Source organism: Solea solea, chromosome 19 (assembly GCF_958295425.1).
Source record: "Solea solea chromosome 19, fSolSol10.1, whole genome shotgun sequence".
Classification (NCBI taxonomy): domain Eukaryota; kingdom Metazoa; phylum Chordata; class Actinopteri; order Pleuronectiformes; family Soleidae; genus Solea; species Solea solea.
Window position 1 is genome coordinate 13,897,454 of NC_081152.1, and position 10,604 is coordinate 13,908,057.

Sequence of the window (10,604 nt, forward strand, 5' to 3'; positions counted from 1 at the left end):
CACTAGACAAACAAATGTGTCCCAACTTGTTTGTTGTGCATATCGTTCACAACCTTTGTTGTGGTGAATCTCGTTAATCCCTTTCTGTTCTATTAGCCATTAATCATGGCTGCAGAAAACATGTGGCCTCAGTTGGGTCGGCATCCAAACACATCAAAGATCTTTGCATGTTGTTGCCTCCATATGAGAGAGTTGGCCTCAGCACACACACACACTGTGCAACGGTGTTGCAGATTCTTTGTTGTGAGAGAGAAAACAGTCGAGCCCAGAGAGAACACACACATGGTGATGGTGGTGACAGAAATGTCAACATGCCAGTTACACTGGTCGCCATATGAAAAAGCCACTTGAGATGTTTCCACGCTTCAGGTATCTGTGGAACACACTGATGTGTAAAAAGCTTACAATCTCCAAAATGCTGAGATGACTTAACATATCAAAAGAATAGTCGTGAAGTTAATGCAAGTTGACAAGAGTGCGGAGAAAAAAAATGCTTCAGACCTTCAGAAGCATTGCTCAAGCTTATGACGGAGAGAATTTGACATGTGTTCTCAAAAGAAGGTGTCAATGTTTGTTTTAGAATTTAATTTTCTATTTATGTCAATAAATTCCCATACAAATGTCATCTCATTAACTCATTTTTTACCCCGACAACAAAATTCATATAAAAACCAGAGCTGCATAATTTCTCAAAACAAACTGGTGTTGGGCTTTTTCACTCGTGTTACTCCAACTGAAATAAACAATGGAGAAGATTTAAACTGTCTGATTGTGCAGTGACTACTTGCAGAGCGTACTAGTGGGATTAATTAACAACAGAGTGAAGTCAAACAGCGGCTCATAATAACAGAGCTCAATAGCAGAGGATACAGTACGAGCTATTTAGCTTGGTCTTGTTTTCATATATTGTAAATTATCAATTGTTATACCCTAATGAGCAAATTTACAACTAGAGTCTCTTTTTTTAAATTCAGATTTTTAAATATTTGTAGTGATAGCTCCGATTTTTTTTCTGAAATGTGGTTATATGACCCATAGTGTTGAAAGTGCTAAAGTGGGAACCAGAATCCAAAATCAATACCATTATCTCTTTCCAACTGGAAATGGACATTTGTAAACAACCCACTCACCCTCACCAAAGTCCATAGCAAAAATTGTCTCCTTGTGCCTCATTTGGTTAGTTTTTTGACACTTAATTCTTCATTCAGATTATCATAAATCACAAAAGAACACATTCAAACTTACTAATGAAGGCAGCAGTGAATCAACAGCTTCTGTATGGACTTTGTTGTGGGTTTAAAAACATCATTCTCTGAGAAACACTTTACTGCTTTGCATTTTGTTTTACATCACAGATTCGTCCAATCAGATTTATCTTGAGGCCGCTTGTGGGGGGTTTTTACACCCCAAGCTGAGATTTATGAGGATGAAGTGAAGTGGGATTTACCCCCAGTCAAGAGACATGTGACAACAACCACTGCGGGAATTCATGAGTCAAGGCATGAGCAGCTCGATGAGGAAAAGCCCTGCTGCACTGTCCTCATTAACAACAGCAGACCATGTGATGATGAGGCCCGATGACTCCTTTTTATGTGAGACAAAGTCTCCGCCTCATGGCCTTCTCATTACCGGAGAGTGTAAACAGGAGGAAACACCGCGTAAAGAGTACATACAGACGTGAGATTAGTTCAGGGGTGAGTGTTTGTTGTGGTCTTGAAAAGCCACAGGTACATGTGTGTTATGTGTCTGTACAAGTGTGCGCCGCCACTGGTAGCAGAGCTTCTAACGCCTGTAAATGTGTTTGTTGTGGTGTGAAATCAAAGCGAGTTAGAGCACACAATCACAGCCGTTCATGCGGGATTTGTAAAAACTTCTAACGGTTATTAAAGACATCTGGCAACTTGAGTGAAGGTGGAAGACAGGTGTCAAAACACATCATGATGTTATATCGGCACAAGTTAAGTGGAAGTTCTCTGTGGCACAGGGACATATCAGAGACTAAATGTGGGGTTTGGGATGATGACGTATTTTGACTGGGTTCTATGGATCCTCTTGTTTAAACCCTTCAGGACTTTTATGTGATTTAAAGATAGAAGAAGACAACTTTTGTGTCCCTAGCTGCTCAAGCCACTAAGAACACTGGTACTTTTCCTCAGAGCTGATAGTGGTGCTATTAGGGGTGGGTCAAAATATTGATTTGGTGATATAATGTCGTGCTTCCTCATGCGAATATCTATAATTGAATTAATAAATTAAGGCGCTGTAAAGTAAACAGTCCCTACATATGCCACTGTGTAATAATCTGCATATTGATAACATTTAATTAATAAATGTGTTTCAGTGTCTTTGGCCAGTTTCACTCGTCGGGTGCTGCTACATCATGTCTCTTCGTGGTGGCGCTGCTCGACCGAATGAGGGGAAACTTGGGCGGAAAAGTTACCCGGAAGAAATCCTGCACTTTTAACTTCTCACATACGTTTTGTTTTCTTCATTTAGACAGATATCATGATGTATTGCTATATATAATATATGGATTATCACACAATCGTTGTATTATGATAATTATCAGTACCGTGGACCACGTATCGTGATACCCTATGATTCCCAACATGGCATGATCAGCAAACCTGTGTGAAAATAACAGATAAAGGATGAACGCTATTCTCGCCGTATGGTTTTGGACACAGAATAATGCCAAACAAATAAACACTATGAAAGCAAGGCTTACGGAAGATCAGCGTAAACACAGTTGGTGTTGTCTCTCTATTTCCATAATTTGTATTTATTGCTGACTGTATTTGGAAAAAAAATATTCAATTGAGACGTATCAATATGGTGTCTATTTTGGGAAAGAACACGTTCCATTCATCTTCAAATGCCAGACAGGTGAAAAACAATCTTCCTCCATTGATCTTTAAAGTGGAGTGCTTATTTCAGAGACAAGAGCTTAACAGGTTAATTCAAGTGCTTCAAAGTACTTTGAAAACATTTTCAGCTTAACTTTGTTTTTTTTCTTCTTGCTCTTGTATCACTAGTTCGCGAACGTCTTTATCTCATCTGTATGAACTCTTTGCTTTGGCTTGTTTCGCGTGTCTAGACAGAATACATTTCGCAGGGCTTTGAGTCGGCGGCCTATTGTGTCTCTGTGTACCTGGGGACGGCTGCGTGGCTTCACCACATCACACGGCTTTGTCCGCCCCGAGTTTGTTCTCTCATCAGAGAGCAGACAAAACTGCCTTTCAACTCCAGATGCCTTCTCTTCTCCTCACTAGTGCATTGTGGAGGCGAGGTATACGTTTACATTCAGCCTCTTGTGCATATACAGTGTGTAGGATAGAGCTTCAGGTACACGGTCATGTGCTAACCGAGCATATGCAGAGATGTAGAGAGGAAAGAAGAGGAGAGGGGGTCACTGACCCATTTAAACTCGATACCTGAAATCTAACCTCAGTATGTGGACCAGGACAGGTGTCTGGTTCCAACACTGATCAAAGTAATGGGCAAGAGGGTGTATGCGTGCGTGTGGTAGGGCCTGCTGTGGGAGGTTACTAAATCCCTTGTAACAATAAGAAGGAGACAAAAGAACTTCCCATGTCTCACTCTTTCCTCTGCCCTCTCACCCTCATATGACCTCTATACAAATACGCGTGTTTGAGTCTGTTTTGGGCCTTCACAATATGAGGACAACACGCAAAATGCAATAATGTTAAAATATTGCAATGATATGACTTGCAATAAACAAACAACTTACTCAAGTTATATATACAGAGTTGATGTCTTTCTGCTCTGCTGCCAACACAGACCCAGACGGTGAGGAGCTTATGCAAAAAAATATAAATATATAATACATTATTTCCATTACAACATGATGTTTTTCTGAATTTTTTAAATGAATATCAGAAAAACAAGCTACATTTTAGATAAACCTAAACATAATCATTTAAATCCAAACGTGATGTCTCCTATTGCAATTGTTTAACCAATTATTTTCTCATTTCTCTTCCCACCAAATATACTGATCACGAAATTTAAGGGAACACCAACAACACAAATACAAAATTTATGAACCTAAATATTACAGCCTTTGTGGAAGCATCATATCACAAGAGTGAATGGAAAGTTGCATACTTTAGTCTTCATGCTGCAAAGGTCTGGGAGCATTTTGGTCAAAGCAAGCCTCTGTCCCCACACACACACACACACACACACACACACACACACACACACACACACACACACACACACACACACACACACACACACACACACACACACACACACACACACACACACACACACACACACACACACACACACACACACACACACACACACACACACACACACACACACACACACACACACCTGGCCTCCATTTTACCTCCCGCCTAACACAATCCTGCACGTCATGGCTGTCACTCCTTAGATGTTTCCCCTGCGGAGGATATTGTTACTGTGACATGGATTAAACAAACGGAAAACACTGGATGTGCTTATGCCAATAATGTCAACACAACTGTTGGTAAATGATTAATATTTGTTTTGAGTAGAAATAATAAGTCAATCAATGTAATAGTTGTCAATATATTTTAGGTTTAAAACCTTTATATGCCCTGTTAAATCAACTAGCATACATGCCATTGCCACATGAAGATTCATGGCTAAAAACAAACACTGTAAATTGTTTCATTATTTTTCTAACTATAGATTTGACAAATACACATTCTTAAAATGGTAATGTGTAACTCAAAAATAAACTAATGTCCATTAGATTCAAACCATTCTTAAATTATTTCATAAACTGCTAATTAAGTCATCAGCTCCACACGACTCTCTGTATTTCTCAGTATAGCGGTGTTTAGACCTTGTGTCGCCCTCACGCACTCTGAAGTCTCGATCCGTTTAATGACTTTTATTTAACAAAATGAAAGTGTACAACGACAGCACCTAAGCTCACTCTCTTCTTTCCAACCACAAAAACGCCAAAAAAGGTTGGAGTCTGACTGAAAACACAATAAAGTGCCAAAATAGTTCCGTTTCAGAGGTAAATTCTGTTGCTGAAAAAACCTGTTTTTTTGACAGAATAAACACTTCTTGACTCCACCCACCCCTGCCCTGCTGCTGTATACACACAAACATTCCCTCAGTCAGGTCTGATAGTATTGCTTGACAGAGATCTCTGTTCATGATGACCAAATTGAGCCTAGGGGTCATGAAAGTCTTTCAAACTTAAAAACCCTGTGTGTGTTTTCCTGCCATCAGTCGACAGGACTTCCTCGCCCTCATCTTGCCTTTAAATGAGCCAGCGTTATGATTGGTTCTGGCACTCGTCCCTCCCTTTTAATGACAAACCCTGATTGGTCACAGCCCTACTCCACTTTTAACTTTCAACCAGCGCGGCAAAATAAACAGGGACACGACGAGAATCATCAATCTTCAAAGACAATTAACTCTCCCTTCCCCCTCCCCCACTCCTCCCACATCTTCTATACCTATCCCATGTCTGGACTGTGACAGATGTGCCCAGTTTATGTTGAATGACAAACTTCATTATAATCACGTGAAGCGTGCACAGAGTCTGTTTAATGACATGTCACAAAGTGCTGTTGGGCCTTTAAATCAGCAGACTACAACAGATTGAAGAATAGGTCTTTAACATGATTTGTCCACGAGACTTTGAATGCAGATGTAAAGGTTTGCCATTCTTTGCATATTTGGTATCCACTACACATGCCATCAATAACAAACCACTCCATGTTTAATGTTAACTTAAACCCACAATACCGGTGTAGTTTTTGAAGAATTGCCTGCGTGTGTTTATGTCTGTAATGTTCAAGTAAATGAAGACAGATTTCTAGATGTTTTTTTTTGACTATTCCTAAAGCTGCTTGGAAGAAGTTTCGATGATTAATTTATCCATCCCCTCCCTTTCTCTGAAACCAGAATGAATCCACCTGTTGCATTATTCACCCTGAACCAACACTCCCAGTCCTGACATCAATATTTCAGTGACGATCATGAACCTCCACTGGGCTTTGCCCAAACGGTGTTTTTTTACAGAGAAGTGGGAGTCAGTGAGTTTGCCACATTTCAACTGACACTTTGTAAAACTGACATTATATTTTGCCATTAAAAGCGTTCAGTAAATGACTTGTAATACACTTAATTTGAATCTTAAAATGTCAAGTACACATGATTTATTATGTATTTATACACCCAACATGGGAGCCAGGAGGAGTAGTTACAGCTGTTAATACAATAAATGATTTTAAGACCATTGTAGTTTTTTAATTGAATTAAATCTTTGGCCTGGGACAAAAACTCGCACAAATGTCATTTAAAATATGTTTCATACTGTTCAAATACCAAATCTGGTGTACATGTCCAACTATACATGTTTTACTGTACATGTTTTTTCTTAATAAAAGTTGTTAAAACACTATTTTAAGATGCAGTAAATTGTATATAATTGCCAGATATTGAAGGTTATTTTGGAAATATGGGCAAAAGCACTTACTCACATGACATTTTCTGGTCCTTTTATGGTTAAAATAAGCAAAAAAAACAACAGCGTCCAGCCGGACATTTTGAGGCTTAGGTTTTAAAGGGTTAATAATTGGCGAAACAGCTCTTTCCAGTTGAAGAAAACGTTTCCAGCAATAGATAGCCAGGGAGGACACAAGTTAAGAAAAGAAAAAGCCAGTCAAATGATGGAAATGAGCATCACTCTAGTGAAACGTCGGTTACCATGGCAAATGTATCCCGACAATCATCATTCCAGTGGCAGTTATGTTCAACATTCTTTCTTTTTTTAAGTTTCCCGCATTAGCTACGCGGTAATTATGTCCACGTAGATAACATTATTCAAACATGTAACCTATCTCAGCTGGTAGAGGCACCGTCGGAAGAGGCGGTGAGCGGTGCGCCGGGTGACTGTTCAAAACGCTGGGTTTACATCTCCAAATGTAAACTCAATTGAAGAACAGGCATCATCTGATACGAGGAAACAGTTTGTAATTTCAGCCAATGGATGACAAATTAAGTATGAAACTGGCTGCAGATGGACCCGAGATGTGATGTAAAACATGAGCCGGCCCCAGTGTAGACGATATGCTCTCAGTGCACTCGTACAAGGTTTTGCCACTGAAAGAGCAGTTTGATCAATGTGTGTTCTGCAGCTCTCCTCTCACCGTAACCGCTGTATCCAAACCCACATCAAGCACGGCGACAACGCTGATGACGATCGTTTACACTGACCTCAGCCGACACACGAGAGAAACAGAACACGCTTCCAATCGAAAGAGGTACACAGTCATTAATAAAATCAACACCCACCGCACAAACATCCTATGCGCTCCGTAACGTTTATGTTTCTGAGTGTTGTTGTTTGACTGCGCGGCTCATTATGGCATCGGTTGTATGGCCTGTATCTGTGAGGCAGATGTCAGTGGGTGATGTCTGCTCCACAGATGCAAGCATCGGTGTCTAAAGAGCCCAAAATATGGCAGCACTTTCCTTCACATTTATAATTAGCTCAGTTATGACTTCATATTGAGTCATGATTTTGCTACATGGGCCCCAGGACATAAACTATTCCTTCTCACTGTCAGTTTTAGAGGACAGTTGGGTATGAAGTGGAACAGCAACAGTGTCTCTGTCGTTGACCGTCTCACTTTGCACTGACTCTCAAAGTCTTCTCAACTTCAGCGGTGCAACCGGCGATCAACTCTCACGAGCTAAAAATGCTAACACCACAGGAACGTGGTTCATTTAATTAAGCTTAATTTAATTTCCAAACAATAAAAGATTACCCCGAGAGACAGAAACCAGAGCACCGGGAGTTTCTAGTATAAGACAATCATGATGATGACTGTTATGTAACTTTGGTAGAGACATCCCACGACTATAAATGTCTTTTTTTTGCTGTCTGCGGTGCTTTAGGAGACCATCAGACAGACTGCAGCTAATGAATCATTAAAAGCATTGGTCGTATTATTCAGTGCCAGAGCGTCTTTGTTTATGTGATGGAAATATCGTGAAAGTCTTGGCATAATCTTCTGAGCCAGAGAGGTGTTTTAATTTGTGCTGCTATTGTTGCTGCAGTTTGTGCTGATCAGTGCTAGTTTCCATTTCAAGTGCATGGAGTAGATTCCATTCAAATGACCAAAAAAATGAAGCTCTCAGTGCGGGGAAAAAGAAGCAAAACGGAGCATTGAAAAGGGATGGAGTCGTGTTATTTTTAAGTTAAACATTTAAAAACAAACTGCTAATGGTCGCAATGGTGGTTTACCTGAACTGATAATCACTGTATCAGGAGCTTGACCTTTACTCAAGTGTATCTCTAAGTTTATAGTAAGATCTACTTTTTTTTGTCTCCCAAAAGCTTTAATGTGTCTGTAATTAAAGCTTAACTGCCAGGGCCATTTCTGCGGGGCTGGTTTGAAGACCATAACGCCTTCAAAGCCACCAACTCAAACCACAATGAAACAATTAGAATCACTGAGCCAAACTGCTGGGCACTAATGGTGTTGTCTCTCTAGACATGAGTAATCAAGACTCATCCAAGGCATGACCAGCGGAGCCGGCGGGGGATCTGCCTCGACTTCATCCAGGCCGACATCCTGCAAAGCCGGGCACATGTACTGAGCGAGAAGAGATCTTGTGTATCGCGCTTAGACATTTGTTTTTGGGTGATGACCCCGGAACAGCACTTCCACTCTTTGAAGTTTGGTCACAGATGGCAGCGGCAGTTTAAGCCAAAACCGCAAGACTGACTCATTTCTCTCCTACGGGATTAGAAAAGGGATTTTAATAAATGTGTCCACACACACACACACACACACACACACACACATATATATAAAATGACCTGTAGTGAATCATAACAGTATCAAATTTAAAAACATTTTGAATATGACAGTCCTCTCCAGAGAGGGAATCCCCTCCATCCTTTTTAAGTAGTTCAGAGAAAGAAAAAGGAAAAGAAAAACAATATGTGGTGCTTCACTGCATCCAACAAATTGTTTTCTGGTGTGACGAATGACTTTCTTTTTCCCTCCTCCTCATGGACGAGCGACTCCTACCATCTGAGTTTTGTTAGAACTGTTTTGCGGAACAAAAAAAGACTGCGGGGCGGGGCGACGGAGAGAAACAGCCGCTAATTGATTGGTAACTGATTATTGCCGACTGATTCATGCTTACTGGTACAACACGGCAACAAGTAAACAGGTCATATGTCAGAGCAATAAACAAAGGGTCAGAGAAATGCCACGTGTGTGTTTGTGTGTGTTTGTGTGACCTTTCCTGGCTTAACCACTGACCCTGTCAGAACTAGTCGTCCTCATGGAGACTAAAACCTGGTCATAATGAGGCAGAACCTCATTCCTGAGGCACTGGTTAAGTTTAGGACTAAGATTTGGTAAGTTGTGGTTAGGTTAAGGTTAGTGTGTCTGTGTGTGGTTATTTCACAACCTAAATTGAATCCACTGAGCCGCCGACCAGATGTTTTCTTTCACTTTATCTCTTGGCATTTTTCTGTCTCCTCTTCTCAATTCTCTGTTCTTTTCCTTGGAGTTGTTTTCCTTTTTTATTCCAATTTATTCATCTGTTCAGCCTCCAGCCCACTGTCCTCAGTATACGCAGAGGTGAAAGCACAAAATGACTAAGTATTTGACGAAAAAGGATCTTAAGGCATTTCATCTCTGATATATTAGTTTGAGGAAAATGTAGAGACGATAAAATGGCGGGATGCAATTTGCCCATTTACTTACTAAGCATTTACTGTCCATTTATTATTTGTTTACCCAGAAATGTCACTTGCATTAATAACATTTGCCAAAAAGTATGAAATATTAACATTTAGAGACACTTCATGATTGACATCTTAACTGCTTAACAACTCCCAATTTTACAGGAGCGACTATGTACTGTCAAACATTTTGCTAAAACAAAAGAGTTATATTACTCATTCCACCTTGATCTTTTTTGTTTTTTTCTCTCTCTCCATAGAGGATCATGTCTGTACATGTCTGCCTCCCTCACATGTCTTCACACCACACTCTATACCAGTGGATGTATAAACACTGTCAAACAGCTTCCGAGAGACACTTTATATACTGTACAATTTATGAAGATCCTGATTTTTACTACGACATGTTGAAGAACCGCGTCGTCAAGTGCTGTCCGTGGTGCTGAACTTTATCAACAGGTAAATGATCCTGTGGCACCTGAAAATGAACACCCTCCTCACAGAGAGCAAATAAACTGTTGTTTTTTTAATTATTAATTGCTTGGTTTTTTTTTCACAAATTTTCATGCAAAAATGCTAAATGTATTTCACTATTCAAAAAGGTTTGAAAGGTTTTTGTTATATTGATTGATACTGAAAATAATCATTGGCCTGTTCAAGTCCAAGATGTATTAAAAGCAAAGAGCAGTAAATTGAAAACAGTAAAAACTCACATTTAAATATGAACTGAGTGCAATGATTTACCATAATTCTGCACAGGAGTTGGTCTTTCACCAGTTTGCCCCCCCCCCCATATCAATCTTAACCATCCACAGAGCAACCTGGCCACATGCAACTGATAAATCTCACTCACAAG